The sequence below is a fragment of the Pantherophis guttatus genome, chromosome 8 (assembly GCF_059756535.1).
Source record: "Pantherophis guttatus breed Tessera chromosome 8, ASM5975653v1, whole genome shotgun sequence".
In the NCBI taxonomy this organism is placed as follows: domain Eukaryota; kingdom Metazoa; phylum Chordata; class Lepidosauria; order Squamata; family Colubridae; genus Pantherophis; species Pantherophis guttatus.
Genome location: NC_142070.1, coordinates 55,113,670 through 55,133,391, shown reverse-complemented (window position 1 = coordinate 55,133,391; position 19,722 = coordinate 55,113,670). Strand labels below are relative to the sequence as shown.

The window sequence follows — 19,722 nt, the reverse complement described above, 5'->3', positions numbered from 1 at the left end:
CATCTGGGGTCGTCAGAGCTTGGATCGTCAGAGCCATTTAAAAGGAAAAAAGTTTTTTTCTTTTACATGGTTCTGGCAATCCAAGCTGAGTTGCCTGATTAGCAGGCAACTCAGATGGGATCGTCAGAGCTTGGCTCATCAGAGCCATTTAAAAGGGAAAAAAAGGCTCTGATCATCATGCAGCTTAGCTGGGCATGGGGGGAGGGGCAGGGATTTTTGCTACCAGTTCTCCAAACTGCCCGCCACCATCGCTATCTACTCGCCCGAGCCGGGAGCATTTCATCCCTGATTTTCACAGTTTCTCATCAGAACTTGCCTCATCCATGCTACACTCAGCATCTCTAGTAAAAGGGGTGTTGGTCCTACCGTGAACACCATTTCTCCAAGGCTGCGGAATGGGTCAGGAATGAGTACATTTCTCTAAAACCTATGGGGTCAAGGGTTATTCTTTCCTAGGGAATAGCTGGGGCCAGTCTGACAATAACTCAACTTAGCAGGAGATCATGGTCTGAGAGAAAGAAGTTGTTCTGGAAAGGGGAAGGTGTGAATCAGATATTACAAATCAATGATGTGAGGTGAGGAGGTATCTAAAAAGAGAAGCTACCTTCAGGTTGGCAATTCAATTGTAAGAGATGTCAATTTAGGAATGGATGGGGAGATTTTGAAAGAGGTGAGGTGATCTGATGAAATGTTGTACAAAAGAGATGGTTTGCATCCATCAAACAAAGGGAGTGACTTACTTAGTACTAAATTCAGGGGTTTTCTGTAGAAATATGTAAACTAAACAATGGGGACAGAGAGTTAATTGACACAGATCATTTCTGTCCCCAGAAATCTAAAAGTAATAGGGTTATCAGTACTTCTAACACAGATGATTGTGCAGTTAAGAACATCAACCTTGCTGTCAAGGAAAATCAAGCTTTTGATAGTACACACCATAACATGTGCTGGTATGTGGTAAAAAAGAATGGGAATTCAGAAACAAAACAGATTATGTAGAAAGTAAACACAGGGTCAATCAAAAAGGACTGAAATGTCTATACACCAAAGCACAAAGTGTAAGGAATAAAAAGGGTGAACTAGAAATTCAAGTAAATGAAGGCAGATATGATATTGCTACCATTATGGAAACTTGGTGTAAAGAAACCTATGAATGAAATATATAGCTAGAGAGATTTAACAGATTAACAGAGTTGGAAGGGACCTTGTAGGTCATCTAATCCAACCCCCTGCCCAAACAGGAGACCCTACACCATTTCTGACAAATGGCAGTCCAATCTTTTCTTGAAAGCCTCCAGTGATGAAGTGCCCACAACTTCCGAAAGCAAGCTGTTCCATTGGTTGATTGTTCTCACTGTCAGAAAATTTCTCCTTATTTCTAGGTTGAATCTCTCCTTGATCAGTTTCCATCCATTATTTCTTGTCTACCCATGCCCAGTTCCTGTAATTGTTCTTCATATGTTTTAGTCTCCAGTCCCCTAATCATCCTGGTTGCTCTTCTCTGCACATTTTCTAGAGTCTCAAACATCTTTTTTATAGTGCGATGACCAAAACTGGATGCAATATTCTAGGTGTGGTCTTACTAAGGCTTTATAGAGTGATGTTAGTACCTCACTTGATCTTGATTGTATCCCTCTGTTAATGCAGTTTACAATTGTATTGGATTTTCTGGCTGCCGTAGCACACTGCTGACACATCTTTAAGTGATCATTCAATAAGACTCCAAGGTCCCTCTCACAGTTACTGTTTTACTGTTTTGCCTAATTTGTACTTGTACCTTTGGTTTTTTTGGCCCAGGTATAAAACTTTGCTTTTCTTGACATTAAATTTCATTTTATTGGATAGTGCCCAGTGTTCGTCTGTCAAGATCTTTTTGGATCCTGAGCTTGTCTTCTGTAGTGTTAGCTACTATTGCCAGTTTAGTGTCACCTGCGGATTTGATGAGTTCTCCTTCTATCTAAATCATTTATGAAGAAATTGAAGAGTACTTGGGCCTAAGATGGAACCTTGTGGTACCCCACTGCTTACTTCCCTCCATGCGGATGTGGTACCATTAAGGACTACACATTGAGTACAGTTTGTCAGCCAGTTATAAAATCCACCGGGTGGTGATGCTGTCTGTTCCACAATTTTATTTTATTTTATTTATTTGTCAAGCATATATAAGATAACAGGTAAAAGTATAAACATAATTTGAATACATGAAAAGAGTAAGAGTAAAAAGGAATGTTAAGACAGGGACGGTAGGCACGCTGGTGCACTTATGCCTGCTCCTTACAGACCTCTCAGGTGAGATCAACAGTAGACAGTTTAAGGTTAAAGTTTTGGGGGTTTGGGGAAGAAACCACAGAGTCAGGTAGTGCATTCCAGGCATTGCCCATTCTATTACTAAAGTCATATTTTCTGCAATTGAGTTTGGAGTGGTTTACCTTGAATTTGTATCTATTATTTGCTTGTGTACTGTTGTGGTTGAAACTGAAGTAGTCATTGACAGGTAGGAAATTGTGGCAGATAATTTTATGTACTACCCTTAGGTCAGACTGAAGTTGGGATAGTTCTAAGTTGTCTAAGCCCAAAATTTGAAGTCTGGTGGCATGAGGTATTTTATTGTGGGTAGAGGAATGGAGGACTCTTCTTGTAAAATATTTCTGGACTCTCTCAATTGTATTTATGTCCGATATGCAGTGCAGGTTCCAGACAGATGAGCTGTATTCGAGAATTGGTCTAGCAATACCAAGTAGTAGGTTGTGCAGTAGTACAAGTAGTAGTGGTCTGCTTTGTCAATTCCCTTGCTGAAGTTTAAATGTACTATGTGCATAGTATTTCGCTTTTCTACTAATTTAGTCACTTTGTCAAAGAATGAAATAAGATTGTTTTGGCATCAATCTGTTTTTAACAAATTGGTACTGGCTACTAGTTATAACTAGTAGAATTGCACTATATAACTAATATGTATGTATATATGTGTGTGTGTGTATATAAATAGATAGATAGATAGATAGATAGATAGATAGATAGATAGATAGATATAACTAATAGAATTGCACTATATATAAGAAATAACTACTACAATAGAGCAGAACAATGATGAAAACTATCTTCAATGCATTTAAGGTGAAGGTAAAGGTTCCCCTCACACATATGTGCTAGTCGTTCCCAACTCTAGGGGGCAGTGCTCATCTCCATTTCAAACCCAAAGAGCGCTGTCCAAAGACGTCTCCATGGTCATGTGGCTGGCATGACTAAATGCCAAAGGCGCACAGAATGCTGTTACCAAAGGTTGTCCCTATTTATCTACTTGCATTTTTTACGTGCTTTCAAACTGCTAGGTTGGCAGAAGCTGAGACAAATAACGGGAGCTCACCCCGTTCCGCGGCACTAGGGATTTGAACCGCTGAACTGCTGACCTTTCGATCGACAAGCTCAGCATCTTAGCCACTGAGCCACCGCGTCCCTTGCGTCAATGTATTTAGGTCAACATAAAGGGGGGGGAGAATGACATTTCCATAGAACATTGCCCTGAACCATGGGGCAGCTGGCAATGCAGCTGGCAGCTGGCAATGCAGACTGCGGGGAGCGGGGAGCTGGGTATATTTTTTAAAAAAAATAAATCTTTAATTTTTTTTAAAGATTCGGGTTAATATTAGGGTTCCAAGTAACATCCCCAGGAGAAATACAACTCCAAGGCAGGCATTCTCCTCAAAGTTCCATTTTATTAGAATGTCATATTGGCGCATCTGGGAAAACCTGAATCTGAAAGGCCTCCGGGTTTTCCCCACCCAAATCAAAATCAAAGTTCCTTCCCCTGCACCCACATGTCCATCATATGGTCCAATCATGTCCCCGTCCCAACTAGAGTTGCTTCCCAGTCACGCCTCTCCAGGTGCAGGCTTAACATCCTTGACTCCCAGGGAAAAGAATGTTGTTATGGCTATACATTTCACCCTGTCTCCATCCACCACCCCTCCCATTTCCTACAGCATGCCCATCCACCAAGTGTGGCAGCCCTGAAGATCCAAAGTAAAGATGGCCTCCAGGGCTGACAAGTGCATTATAAATTCAGTGAAAACTAGAGATCTAGTGATAAGCTAATTCTTCGTTTGTTTTCGATTTTAATGTACTCTACACCAATGAATCAGCTTTCCACTTGAATCTATAGGTGACTAAATTATAGCTGACATAAACTAATAGACTGTATGGCATACTGCCATACAAAACAAATGGAATCTATCAGCCTTGGCAAAACAGTCATTTGAGGAACCAGTATCAGTGCTTGTACAATGAAACCATTGCCAAACAATAGGAACAATAGGTAGGCTTTGCAGGAACATTTGATAACCCTAGGAGTTGTTTGAGAGTTTCTGTTAAACCTTCTATAAATGATTTCTTCAGTAAATTGGTAAGAATCAGTGAATGTAAAGCAAACACCTAGAAGAGCACATACACAACCAAATAATATTATTAGCAAGAGAAAAGTAAGAAATGAAATAGTAAACCTGAACAAATTATAATTGGAGGCTACCATAGGCTTATTCAATTTAGGAAACTGCATTCATACAAAGAAATTTCAGCTTGGGTAAATTTAATGTGGCTGTATTAGAAGAGTGTTATCTATGGTTTTTCAGAAACAGATTCAGAAACAGAGCTAGTTAAGGATTGTATGATAAAATGGGCACAAAACATTGAAGAACCAATAATGATGGAAACGTGGGAAAAAATATGGGTTAGAAATGTAAAGTTTATGCAAGCCCAAAACTTAAGAGAGAATTTTTATAAAATGTTTTATAGATGGCATCTAGATCCTAAAAAAGCTAGCCTGTATGTATCCAAGTTTGCAACCTAAGTGTTGGAGATGTGAATGTGATGATGCCACGTACTATCATATATGGTGGACATGTAAAAAAATTAAGGCATTTTGGATAAAAATATGGTGGATTATCCAAAACATTCTCAAAAAGAAGATAAAATTTACTCCACTGTTAGGTATAATTACAGATTGTACAGTCATAGAGACTAAATTGATTTTAAACTTAATAACAGCAGCCAGACTTTTGGTGGCGCAGTATTGGAAGAAGGAAGACTTACCTACTATTGAAGAATGGACATTAAAAGTAGTGAATTTAGCAGAGATGGCAAAAATTTCGGCATACTTGAAGGACCATTCAAATGAAAGATATATATTGGAATGGAGAAGATGGATTGACTATATTCAAAACAAATATTGGACTAAAAAGTTTCAAATAGCTTATGAATTAAACCAACATTTTCTTTTTGAATTAGTTGAATTAGTTTTGTTAGTTGAAAGGGGAGTTAAAGAGCAAGAGGGAGTTTGGAGCCTACAGAAAGTTAGCATATTTTAGTTTATGTTTGTTAAATGTTATACCCTGTATTTGCTCTGGGAAGTCCGGGGTGGGTGGGTGGGTGGGTGGGGGGTTGAAGGGAGAGGGGGGATGAGGGATGGGGGGTGGGTGTAGGAGGGAAGGGGGGAGGAGGGAGGGGAAAATTGTTGTAATACTTGATAAAACTTTTTAATAAAAAAAAATACAAGAGAGGAATCTATTCCAAATGCTTTGATTGCGTGGTGAGTCTTTCAAGGTTGATAAGAATGAGAACAACTTATTGACTAATTTTTCAATGAAGAAAGAACTAAATGAACGAATGTAGCAGAGACTTTCTATAGACACACTCATTCTATTCTGGAAGGAAAAGAAAAACATAATCTTATGTAGTTAAATATTCAAATCATTTCATATTCAACAGGGGTCCCCAATCCCTGGTCTGTGGCCTGGCACCAATTGAAGGTCCACCAGGAACCATGCTGCATAAGCAAGTGAAGCCCTATCCATGCACGCGTGGGATCCAGGCAGCATGCAAAGCCACACCCCTCCTCCCAGTCCATGGAAAAACCGTCCATTGCAAAAAGTATTATGTTTAGCATATTGCAAATTAGTTGCGACCTGATCTGCCATTAGCATATTAAATTGCCCTCGCAGTAACTTAATTGTCTCTTTTATTTTCTTGTCTGCTGGATTCAATATCAAAGCTTGTTCTTTTTTTTAAAATTTCCTCTTCTAAGTCCTTCCTTTTTTTTTCCTGTTTACGTCTATGTTTATTATTAAATATATCAAGATACCTTTCATATATGCTTTACTTGCATCCCAAACCATTTCCATAGATGTACCTTTAAGCATATTTATAATGAAAAATTCTTTCATAAATTTTTCACATTCTTTTACATTTTCCTCATATCTAAACAGATTTTCATTTAACCTCCAAGACCTCTCAAATCCCATTCCATACTCTAATTCCATCCAAACTGGACTATGATCCATTAAAACTCTTGGGCAGATCTTCGTCTTCTTTACTCTAGAAAAAAGATCATTAGTAATTAATATGAAATCAATCCTAGAGAAAGATTGATGTCTATCAGAAAAAAAGGTAAAGTCTTTTTCTTTAGAGTTCCTCTCTCACCAGATATCTCTCAACTCCATATCATCCATCATTTCAAAAAACGATTTTGGCAATCTAGCATGCGTTGAGATATTTTGCAAGAGCCCCTTCTTATCTTTTTTAGTGTCCAAAACTCCATTCCAATCGCCCAATAAAATTCATGATTTGTAATCCCATTGTAGTAACTTGGAATGTAAAAGCTTATAAATTTTTTCCTGTTGTTGGTTCGGTGCATATACTCCAATTAAAAGTATTTTTTCTCCTTTTATTAAAAGTTCAATTGCTATAAATCTTCCTTGATCATCTGCTTCAATTAATTTAGCAATTAAATCTTTTGTTAGGTATATAACTATACCATTCTTCTTCTCGGGAGCAGATGCAACAAAATGTATACCTAACCTTGTATTTATTAAATATTTTTGATCTTCCGTTCTAATGTGAGTCTCTTGTAGACAGATTACATTGTTTTTAAACTGTTTCAAATAATGAAATATTTTTCTCCTCTTTTGTGGTGAATTTAGGCCATTAACATTCCAAGTCAGAAATCTAGTTGCCATTCTTGGTCCCCTGAAGCTTTTGGAGCATCTGCTGGAAATCTCCATGCATTTTGCTTTTTGGCCTTGCTCCTCCCACTGCTTCTGTTTTTGTAGTTTCTTGAATCATCTGGAGTTGCTGCACTCTTAATTCTTCCTGATGCTTGGCTGCCGCTCGGGTCTGTCTTTGATCATTAGATTCTTCTATTTTTTTGAGTACCTCCAAAGCTTGAGCAGTAGTCGAAAGTTGTATTAAATCTTCTTGAGTACTCAAAGCTCCCCTTTGGGCCTGTGCCAACAATTCTTCCTTCTCCCCCTTTCTTGCCCCCTCTGCTTCCGTCTTCCTTCTAGCTTCTGGGGACTGTGGGCATCCAGCCTTTAGTACATTGGTGTAGAAATCTCGTGCCTTCCACACTGAGTTAAGACGATATCTTTCTCCTGAATAGTTCACCACTAGTCCAGCTGGAACCTCCCATCTATACTGTATCTGACAGTTTCTCAGTTCTTCCACCAGAAAGCCATAATCCCTTCTGGCTCTCAACGTTTTGGGGGGAATTTCTTTCAATGTTAAAACCTCCTGCCCCTGCACTTGAAGTTTATTTTTAAAAGTGACTTGTAGGATTTCGTTGCGTATTCTCCTTGTTGTAAAATAGACTACAATATCTCTTGGTAGATGTTTCTGTCTGGCAACCCATGAGTTGACACGGTAAATTTTGTCAATTTGCCATTCCAGATTTGCTTTTTGATCTCCCATTATCTGTGCAAATGCTTCTGAAAAAATCTCTCTCAAATTCTCTTGCTTATTTTCTCTGAGGCCTCTTATTCTCAAAGCAAATTCCATATCTCTATATTGTATCATTATCACATTGGCCTCTGCTCTTTCCATCTTATTCTGGACATCTCCCATTTTATTTTCCAAGTTCTCATTAGACTGCTTAATTTCTTCCACTTTTTCATCTATTGCTTCAATATGGCCTGCCAGACCTTGGACTGCCATGATAATATCTTCTCTAATTTCCTGATTTCATTTTTGAATGAACTCTTTAATTTGAACCATCTCAGCAACATCTCAAATTTTATCCTCAAACACCGAAGTAATTTTTTTTTCTGTAACAGGCTTGTGTTTTAAGGGCTTCCTGCAATATTTCAAGTGTTAATACTGGTGGTTCCGTTGGAACAGAGAGAGATTACAATTTGGACGTTTGAGCTGGCGAGCTCCCAGCACTTTTAGGAACAATAGTCTTTATTTGTTTTGAAGCCATTTTTAGTTTCCAATTTGAATTTATTCAGCAACCAGAACAACAAATCATCCAAATCCAGAAATTTCCAGTTTTTAAATAATATCAACCCTTTTTTAAAAGCACTGCTATAGTCTTTTTAGCCTTTTAATCTTCTTTCTTTCAAAGCAAAGATCTCTAATTTTAAACAGGGGCTGCAAGCGCTAAACGAAATTTTCCTTTTGAACTTTCACTTTCACGCCCCATTAAGACTCAATCGCCATCTTGGTTTCACTTTCTCCCCTTAGTTAGTCAGAAGGAAGTAATACACATTTGGAGTTAAAGCTTAGTACTTGCAAATCTGTTGTCTCCTGGCTTTGCTCAGCCTGCTTCCAAATCCAATGTTTATTCAAAGCGTTGTTTGCAGGGGTGGTCACGGCATCTTCTTCTGCTTAAAGTGGAAGCATCCCGGATCCGGAGCTCTGTCGGGCTTCCAGGGAGCTCTCACCCTTCAAGCCCCAGAATTGTTCCTGGGGCTTCTTGGGGAGCTCTACCTGCACCCATCTGCTCTCTTCCTCCCCTTTTCCTGGGAAGAAAGTTTCCAAGCTGCAAGACAGCTGATTTGCGCTGTTCTAGCGGCTTTACGCGATTGTGGGTCTGGCACTCACAAAAGGAGCGTCTTCGGTGCCTACGGTGCCACCGGAAGTCCATTCCTCTCTTGTATTAATGTCATCTTCACATTAGATAATTCAACCACCTGAGTATATGAAAAGCTTGTTCATATTACAAGCAGTGAACTTGTTTGTGTCCAATACCAAAATTACAGAGAGTGGGCAGCCGTGGTGAGCAGAGAGGTGCAAGTCCTGCAGGCTGAAAGGCAAGGATGACAGTGGGGGAGGGAGACCAGCTCTGTGTCCACTACACTCGGATGAAGGGTGTGGGCAACATCGGAGAGGACGGCAAGGCTCAGCTGCCTTTCGGAAGCCTGTTTTCTCTGGCAGAGCGCTCGGACTGCCACCGGCGCCCCTGACATGAGTAACATTGAGCTGGCCACCCCTACCCTGGCCACCCCTCCACCCCCCAAAATGAAACACAAGCCTGATGCGGCACTCAATAAAATCGAGTTTGATACCCCTGGTGTAGGTGGTACCTGGCTCAATAGTAGTAATTGTGAGAGGGATCTTGGAATCCTACTGGACAATCACTTAAATATGAGAAAGCAGCTTGCTGCAGCTGCCAAAAAAGCTAACAGTCCTAGGCTGCATTAACAAAGGGATAAAATCAAGATCATGTAAAGTGATTAATACCACTTTATAATGCCTTGGTAAGACAACACTTAGAATACTGCATCTAGTTTTTGTCACCACAATATAAAAAAAGGGTTTTTTTTGCAAAGATATTCAGGTCTAATAATGTTCTGACCTAGGCTCCCTTAACAAGCAGGAGGCAGGAATTGGTCCCGGCAAAACCTCTTTTATTTACACGACTGTGAATTACATTCATTCACAATCAGCAAGGTTTGTCCAAACAGTTTTTCAAAGGAATATTTCTCAACACACCTTATCTCGCTTGGCAAGCTGCCATGTAACTTATTTCCAACCGCAGTATAAGGCAAAACTTGGCACAGAGTCCCTCAGAGTCACGGAATGAACAAATTGTTTCCTGTAAAAGCCCATTCCCTGTTCGCTCCTTTTTTATTTCCTATGGGAGGGGGGCAATCACTTCCAAAGTGTGGCTTTACTCCTAAGTCGACCCTGCTTTCTGAGTTGTTATCGTCTTCTGGCAGCTCTGTGCATGCGCACACTGGGAACAGGCTCCAGGTGTTCCTCTGCCTCGCTGCTGTCTAACTCTCTCTCTGTCTCCAATGCAAAGCCCTCGTCCGAGCTTTCCCCAGCCCCCAGGACTGGCCCAAGTTCCTCCCCAACCTCCTCACTGTCCGAATCTGCAGCCAACTCTGCTGGCTGCCAGCAGGCCACAACAAATAAGTCCACAATTTCCATGTATCTAGGCAACCCTTTGGGTATTACCCAAGTGCTCCTATTACTATTGGTACAACCATTGATTTTTTCCTCCATAGTCACTCAACTTCAATTTGCAAATCATCATTATTATTATTGATCATTACACAGTCAGCCAGATGTTCAGACTGAGTTTGGCATTTTTATCTACCTATCAAGTCCTTGCCAGGGACCTGGGATAGGCAGAATTGGATGTTCGACAGTTTTTACAGATATCATCGCAGGATGGAAGTTGTTCCAAGTAAAGCTGCCTTCTGAAATTGATTGATGGTGAATTTGTCAATGCCAATGGTATTCAAGTGGTGCTTCAGTTGTTTTGGGATTGCATCCAAGGTACCTATTACTATTTGTACTATCCTTGCTTGCCTTTGCCATAGTCGTTCTATTTCTATTTGTAGGTCTTTGTATTTTGTTATCTTCTCCAGTTCTTTCTCTTCTCTTCTGCTGTCTCCATGAATAATATCCATTATTCAGACTTTTTGTCTTTCTTATCGATAATTGTTAAATCTGGGGTGTTGTGTGACAGATGATGATGACGACGATGATGATTATAGAAGGGGGCATAAGGAGCAAAAGATGGGGTAGCAAAAGTCTTGATGACTATTAAATGGCTGCAAAAAGTTTGAGTTTTCTAAAAAAAAATTCTGTCATTTTTTATTGTCATATGGATGTTAAATTAAGATAGGGCTAATTTTAAAAAAAACTCCTGATTTTTTTTTTTTGTTGTTGTTGTTGTTGGATTGACAGAGGATAATTCAGCCCAGCATTATTTTTCCCAAAAGACTTTAGTCTCTTGCTTTTGGGAATTCTGAAAACAGAACATAAAGCCAAAAATGCATTGCATTTTTCCCTCTTATGTACTGATTCCAAATATGGATAATCCATTTTGATTTTATGGTATAGTATAGTACAGGGGTCCCCAGCCCCTGGGTTGCAAACCAGTACTGGGCTACAGCCCATTTGGAACTGGGCTGAGGAAGTGGCAGGCAAGCAAGTGTACGCACACAGCTCCACTTACATGAATGATGTGCGAGAGCATGCACCACAGCTTCACTTGTATGAGTGGCAACATGCGTGCACAGCTTCATTGATGTGACTGGCAGATACGCATAAATGGAAGTGCATGCACTCACCCACCACTCACACAGAACCATTCCCTCCCTCTCCCACTGGTCCACAAAACCTAAAACTTGAGGAATTCTGGTATCATGTATTAGATGCTCTCCTTTGTCTATAAATTGGAGAGGGGGAGGCAACTCTTCCAATTCAAGCTCTGAAAAGTGCTTCCACATATGTATACCTTCTACAGTTGCGTCCCTTTCTGGACTGGGATGCCCTGCACACAGTCACTCATGCCCTCGTCACATCCCGTCTGGACTACTGCAACGCTCTCTACATGGGGCTCCCCTTGAAGAGCACTCAGAGGCTCCAGCTGGTTCAGAGTGCGGCCGCGTGGGTGGTTATGGGTGCAACTTGGCGCGCCCATGTAACACCCCTCCTGCGCGAGCTGCACTGGCTCCCGTTGGTCTTCCAAGTGCGATTCAAGGTGTTGGTCACCACCTTTAAAGTGCTCCATGGCTTAGGACCGGCATACATACGAGACCGCCGTCTGCCATCAACAACCTCCCACCGGCCAATACGCTCCCATAGAGAGGGGCTCCTCAGGATGCCGTTGGCCAAACAATGCTGACTGGTGACACCCCTTCTCTGTGGGGGCACCAGCCCTTTGGAATGAGCTGCCCCTAGAGCTTCGTCTTAGCCCTGACCTGTGTACTTTTCGTCGTGCCTGTTTCAGCAAGCCGGACTGGCCTAATATGAATTTTAAGTGGGTGTATGTGTGTTTTAATTTGAGGACCAAATTGTATATATTTGTTTTAATTGGTTTTAAATTTTATAAATGCATGTGTTTTAATGTGGCTGTACACCTCCCTGAGTCCCCTGAGAGAAGGGTGGTATAGAAATCCAATAAACTCTAAACTCTAAACTCTACAAATGAACAATTAGTTTAATTAAGCATTATGTAAATATGTTTATATAATAAATACTTTTTATTTTCTGTCTTGAATCCTCTTTAACTTGTCAGTACACTTCAGCTTGCTTATATGTGAAAATAGTGCCATTTCTAGCTCCCTCCTATATACTATAGCTCAATCATTGTTTTTTAATTGAATCATTTTTATTTTCTGAAGAAAGCACAGATTAGGTCCAAGCTGACACTTCAACAAAAATGCAACTTAATTAATAAATCAGTTGCAGAATGAGTCTTAGGCTCTATAAAGTAGATTTCCTGGCAACTCACAGGATAAGTATCATTAAATCAAAAACATGTTGTTCCTCATGCCAAGCTGTTAAATTTTTCTGCTAGTTTAAACATACACTATTGCAGAGATGGCGATGAGCCATCTTTGAGAATGAAAAAAGCTACTAAGGCTGTTAAGGTTAAACCAAAAGATAGGGCTTCCGGTCTGGCTTCTGTCGCCGCCAGACAGTCCTTTGAGACCGCCAGCCCCGTCGCCCGTAAAGAGCTGCCTTTACACCTGAAAGGCGGCTCAAAAAACTCCGTTTCCATAAGGAAACGTGAGACAGAGCCGGCGAGGGCAGGTAGAGCTCTCTGCGAAGTCCCCAGAGTTCTTTTTTACCTCTGGGGAGGAAGCAGGATGAGGCTCCCTATTCTCCTCGCCGCTGCTCCGGGCTTCGGGCGAACTCTGCGCTCTGCAGAGCCAGGCGATCGGACCAGACCAACCAACGAAAATTAACAGATTTCTTGAATAAGAAGGATGAAGTCTGGACCTGGGACCCTAAACTGCAAGTACTTCTAACGACCCTAAGACTGACTTTAAAAGCAAAGAAGAGTGGAAGGGGGGGGGGAAGAAAATTTAAAATGGCGACTGGCTGAGGCTTGAGAAGAGCTGAAAGCGAAAGTCCTTCCATTTGACTAATTTAATATGTTACAAAGTAACTAAGATAACAGTGCTGGCTAGAAGTGAAGAGAAAAATCCTTATTTCATGCTTTTTTCTTCTTAGAGACTTGATATTGATACTGTTTGGAGAGAAGTCTTTTTCTTTAAAGGGGAAAAAGGAAAAAAAATCTGTTTGTGTGGCAGGATGGCGTTAAAACTCACAAAGCCAGACAACCAAACTGTGGGGGGGGGTCCCCCATTCATAAATCACATGAACAAGTTTTGAGTTTGCAGATGCAGAGGAATGGCTTTAAAGATCTAACACAATTTGTATTGGAGGAGATGGCAAGACGTGATGAGATTGTGAATCAGAACCTTGAAAAATTTAGACAGGAAATTAAAGAGTTGGTTCAACAAATGTATGATAAATTCAAGCAACATATGATAAGTTTCTTAAACACAATGATAAAGATGGATGAAAAGTTTAATTCAGAAATAGAGTTTAATATGAAGGAAGTTGATTACAAGATTCATAATTTGGATAATAAAATACAAAGAATTGAGAATGATTTAACAATGATTCAAGAAAATAGCTCAGAAGTAGAGTCAAAAATAAAGGAAGCTGACTACAAGACTCACAATGCAGATAATATAAAACAAAGGATTGAAAATGAAGTCATAATGATGCAATTCAGATTTATGGAATTTGCGGTCAGAATTAGGGGAATACAGGAAGATAAAAGAGAAGATTTGAGAAAGATGTCTGCTGAAGTTCTGGCTGGGATTTAAAGGTTAGTCCTGAAGAGGTATCCTGCAAGATTGATAAGGCCTATAGAGTTAATTCTTGGGTGGCAAAGCAAAGGCAGTTGCCTAGAGATGTGGTGATCTACTTTACTGATAAAGAAATAAGAAATGATATTGTGCAAAAGTCTTTTAACTCCACTCTTGAAATGCATGGAAGGAAGATTTGGATATTTAAAGAGTTACCGCCCAAGAGGTTAAAAGATAGAAAGGATTTTGGATTTTTGGTGACTGAGCTAAAAAAACAAAACATCCCATTTAGGTGGGATGTTCCAGTTGGTATAATACTGAGATATCAAGGAGAAAGATATCAACTAAATACTGTTGAAAAAGCGGAAGAATTTTACTATAAGGTTTTTAAAATGGGTTCAACATCTCCATGTATAACACATGAGGGGAATAAAGAAAAGCAAAATCAACAAGAGATTGAAATTCAGGCTAAGCAGATGGTGGTGGAGGTAACGGAAGAACAACAAGCTACAGAGGCCTTTGTGGATGAGCCGCTTCTGGATTCTCCTTCAGAGATTATAGTTGGATTACCTATAAATACAAGAGAGGCGGCTTTGGATTCTAAGGTGATGACTAATCAAGCTATAGACCAGCATGGAAATCAAACAGTTGATATACAACTCATAGAAAGGAAACCAGGATGGAGATCTAAGCCACAAAAAGTTAAGAAAAGAAGAAGCAGGTCCTACAAAAATAAAATTTTGTAGACTAAACAACAGTGTAATGCCAGTTACTTAAGAGACGATTGAATATATGAAAATATAGTTGAGGCAAAGTATTAGTTTATATTATCTTGAGGAGAGTGACAGATCTCTGCAGTGCTGTACTCTTGGGATGTGAGATGGCCTTAAATTGAGTGGATTGGAACTTTCTATTTTGGACTCTTTGACAAATGGATTACGTTTATGCTGAGCTACAAGACAAGAGAATTATGGGATTGGGGCATGCAGAAGATCTGGTTGTTACCCTAACACGGTGGTTGGAATGAATAATCTAGATGAAAGACATTACAAAAGACACTATACGGAATACAAATATAAAGTCACTCGGGTGGTTTTTTGCTATACGAAAATACTTACTATTGATGGGGGCAGATGGTAATTGAAGATACTGAACATACTGTTGGAACTAGAATTTGATGTTACCCTAACATGGGTGATGAAATTAACAATCCAGTTGAAAGACATCACAGAAGATATTATATGGATTACAAGCTTCAAGTCATTTGAGAATTCTATTTATATATGGAAATATTTTTTAGTGGTGTGGGCAGAAGAACAAAGATATCGAAAATATTATGTATGGTAGACCTGTAGGAAAGTGGATGGAGATAGGTTATCTTATTGATTGTTTAGTTTAGGTAAAGGGATGTTATGCTATATTAATATACATAAAAGATTTGAATTAAGAGATATATGCATGGGGGAGGAGGAAATGGATAGATTATGAGCTGAAATTGCCAAATTAGGATTTGTTATATAATTTTACAGCTGAATGTTGCTTTGAAATGTATAGTATAAGGGGGATATAATAATATTGTTAGAAAGAAAGGGTCAGCATATGGGGGGTGGAGCAAAAAGGATGGTAAAGTATTATATAATCTGTTATTAATTTGGGTTTTATTCTGGAGAAGCCACAGGGGGAGGGGAGGGGGAGGGGGTTAGGGAGGAGGGGGGGAAGGGGGAAAAATCTGTATTTGAAAAACTTTTTCAATTAAAAAAAAAACCAAAAGGTAGAGAATTTACAAATTGTAAATTACAATTTAGGCATTTCTGTTCTGGCCCACCAGCGGCCAGCACAGCTGGCAGCAGAGTCTGACAGTGAGGAGGTTGGGGAGGAACTTGGGCCAATTTTAATAAGGGATGAGCAAAGACTGAGTGCAATGACAGAAGATTCAGTTTATTTATTAGTATAACATAATATGTCAGTCGCTCTTAGTTTTTAAAAATAATTTTATTGAAAGTTGTAATTACAATAGAAAGAAAGAAAAAAGGAAAGAAAAAGATGTAAGAAAGGAAAGAGATAAAAATAGAGACAGAAAAGAAAAGCTAAGAAAGAAATGTCCCACCTTCAGCATGACAACTGTAAACAATTTCATAATCTCTTTGTGTACTTCACAAGAACCAGGAAGGATGGGGATGACCAGTTGGTGTTGTGGCGGTAATGGTCTGGAAATAGTGGAGCTCCACCGAGTTCCATGAAAACCAGACGGTATCTGCTTGCCAGGAGACCCTATGGGTCAAAGCTGCCCTGAAAGGGTGGTGAAGAAAGGAGATGTGCTTCGTCAATCACTAGGAAACTGCAATTTTGTTAGATCTGAAGAAAGCTCTCCTGAATGGCAGCAGGGATGGAGGTCATTTTGGTAAGTCGTAAAGTGTGACAACTGTGACAATAAGATCCAATATGTCCCAGAACAAGTCCAGGTGCAGGCGCCACTCAGAATGGTCTATGGTAGCCCTGCTCAGCCAGTCTACCTGCACATTCCTCAATCCCAAAATGTGCTCGGCCTTGATGGAAAGTACGTTCTTCTCTGCCAAGCGACAAAGCCACTCTGCCTCCTTCATGAGCGCTTTGGAGTGTGTGTCCCCTTCTCTGCTTATGTGTGCCTTGGTGGCCACATTGTCAGTGAGGATGAGGATATGGTGGCCTGCAATCTGCTCCTTGAATTCCTTCAGTGCCAGGCGAGCCGCTTTTAGCTCTAGCCAACTGATATTTTGGCATAAGTCCATCTGCGACCACTTCCCTTGGGCCACCAAGTTCTGGAGATGGGCTCCCCAGCCCCCCAGGCTGGTGTCTGTGGTAATAGTTAGAGGTTTCTGTTCCTTGAAAACACAGCCTCTGTCCAGGAGGTCTGATTCCCACCAGAGGAATGATCTCAGTACCGCTGTCAGGACCCGAACTCTCACAGGTGAGATGCTCCTGCCTGACTTCTGGAAGGGGAGCAGAAACCACTGCAGGTGTCTGGCATGGAACCAAGCCCAAGGAACTATCCCTATGCAAGATATCATCTTGCCTAGGAGCTTGGATAGTAAGGCGGGGGGCACCCTTTCCGATCAGATCTGTCTTGTTACTGTCTTGATGCTCTCCCGTCTGTCTGGTGAAAGAAAAACCTGACCTGCTAAGGTGTCTGTTATCACTCCCAGATGTAATAGGCAGGTAGCTGGTCTCAGGTGGCTCTTCTTCACATTTATGGAGAAGCCATGGCTTTGTAGAAGCCATGCCATGACCCCTAGGTCTTCTTCTGCCCATCTGTGAGAGACGGATTGTACTAGTACGTCATCCAGATAACATTGTATCTGGACTGGTATTGCCCTGAGAAAGGCCCCCAGTGCTGTCAAGAACTTGTTGAACACTCTGGGAGCTGATGCCAGTCCAAAGGGAGGGCCCTGTACTGCAGATATCTGCCATTGTAACAAAACCTCAGGTACTGTCTGTGGGTTGGTAGAATCGGTATGTGAAGATATGCCTCCATGAGGTCGATGGAGGTCAAGAAATCTCCCTCTCTGACATTCTCCAAGATCGACTGTAGAGAATGAATCTTGAATCTCCGGTACCATAAATATTTGTTGAGTCCTTTGAGGCTGAGAATTGGTCTCAAGCCCCCTGAGGCTTTCTGAATCACAAATAGCATGGAATAATAGCCCTGTCCCTCTTGTTCTACTGGAACCATCTCCACCACCTTATATATCCAGTAGATTCTGGATGGCAGCTTCCATGCTCTTCCTTTTGGTCATGTCCTTGGATACAGGACAGCAGATAAAAAACCTCGGGGGAATGGAAAGAAATTCTAGAGAGAGACCTGATCTTATGGTCTCCCTGACCCAAGCGTCCATAGTTGTTTCATCTCATTGGTGAGAGAATAGTCCTAGTTGGCCACCAATGGGAGCCGTGGCCCTGGAGTCATTGTGAGAAACGAAAGGGGCGATTGCCCCCCCTCAAAAGGGCCGCTTGTTCTGGGGTTGTGACCAATTCTTATCTGTGAACCCCTGCCCTGGTTGGTTATACTGCCTAGGCGCATAACTCCTCTGCTGTCGCTGAAAGCCTGACCCCGCTTATGGTCAAAAATAAGGCTTACAGAAAGAAGGGGAGGGGCAGCGGTCAAACCTCGTGGAGATCAATGGCAAAACTCTCCTTTTGTCCCTAGATTCCACCAAAATTGGTTCTAAGGACGCTCCAAATAACTTGGCCCCTTTAAATGGCACAGATACCAACTTTCACTTCCTCTTAGTATCTGACTGCCAGTGCTTGAGTCAAAGGAGATGTCTTGCCGTGACAGAAAAGGCAATAGCTCATGCTCCAAATTTTGTAGAATTCAGCGTGGCATCCGCTGTGAATTCCGCGGCAGCCACCACTTTATTAAAATCTAGATGTGTCCGGAGGTCACTGGGTGGTATCCTCTCCTGCATCTGCTTTAGCCAAAGCAGTGATGCTTGGGTAAAAAAGGAAGCCGCCGTGGCAGACTTGACCAGCCAGGCAGCCGCCTGGTGGGCCTTGTAAAGCATAAACTCCACCTTTTTTTCATCTGGCTTTAGGACGTCCTCAGCATCTGTGAGAGTAGCTGAGGGGGATGCTAACACCATCACCGGCTTGTTAACCTCTGGGGTCTGCAGAAGCTCGGTGAGGTCCGGAGTGACATTGTAAAATTTCTTCTCAAATGATGTGGGATTGGGATAAGCCCCAGGACAAGCCCACTGACATTGAATTACGTCCATAAATAGTTGTGGCACTGGAATGGTCTCTGTCTCTGCTGTAGGCTCTGAAAAAAGGAGCTCAGTGGGATCTGCTGTCTCCTGAGAAGTCTCAGGCTTAGTCGAGTCTGTACCCAGCCGGGTTGAAGTTTTTGCCTTAAACGGTAGCATTTTAAATAAATGTGGCTGGAACAAACCCTTAAAGGTAGGTTGCTCAGGCACCATTCCCTCATCTTCTGATAACTCCTGATCAATCAGGCCCTCTTCCTTGGAGATAGAATTATCACTCCTTGTGGAAGAATCTGGAGAACAGGTGTCGGCCAAACAATGTCGGCTGTCGGCCCCCAGGGAGAGAGCCTTCTCTGTGGGGGCCCCGACGATCTGGAATGAGCTCCCCCCAGAGATACGGAGGATTCCGGATCTGCGCACCTTCCGCCGCGAGTTGAAGACGCTTTTATTTCATCAAGCCGGCCTCGCCTAATTCTTCTCCCTTTTAAACTGTAAATTTTAAATTTTTAAATGTATTTTAAAATTATGGGTTTTTAATTAGTATTAATTCAGCCAAATTTATTTAATTCATTTTTATTTGATCTTAAATTTTGTATATTTATGTGTTTTATTTCATGGCTGTGCACCGCCCTGAGTCCTTCGGGAGTAGGGCGGTATAGAAATTCAATAAAATAAATAAAAATAAAATAAATAAACATGGACCGATTACTCAGCTATGTCCCCTGGCTCCTGAAATGATCTCCCCTGCACTGGCAACTCAGGCACCACCAATGGTTACTGAAAATGCTGCCTGCCGGCCTCAAAGCCTCGCTGAACTGCCTCAGGAATCCACTGCTGTACTATTAGTGGCATTCCTGTGTCACCCTCTCCTTCTTGACGGAGCCCCACCACAGTAGGAGTGAAAGTGGCCTCTGGCGTATGCCTTCTATGACTGCCAATTGCCCTATCTTGTAGCAAAGGTGACACGGACTGAGGAGGCCACATATCGCTAGTCGAAGGGCCAGGATCTGCCATCAGCACTGAACCTGCCCTACTCCTGGGTGGCCCATCTTGGAAATTTGAACCTCCTGTTATGCTGACATTGTCTGGCTCTGATA

General features: G+C 41.3%; 1 protein-coding gene and 1 pseudogene across 4 annotated transcripts in view; both read right to left on the bottom strand.

The window, feature by feature from the left end:
- LDB2 (LIM domain binding 2) overlaps positions 1-19,722 on the bottom strand; it is a 548,706-nt gene that overhangs the window by 293,917 nt on the left and 235,067 nt on the right. The gene's annotated exons all lie outside the window — the stretch shown is intronic.
- Positions 17,987-19,609, bottom strand: LOC148112654 (uncharacterized; annotated as a pseudogene).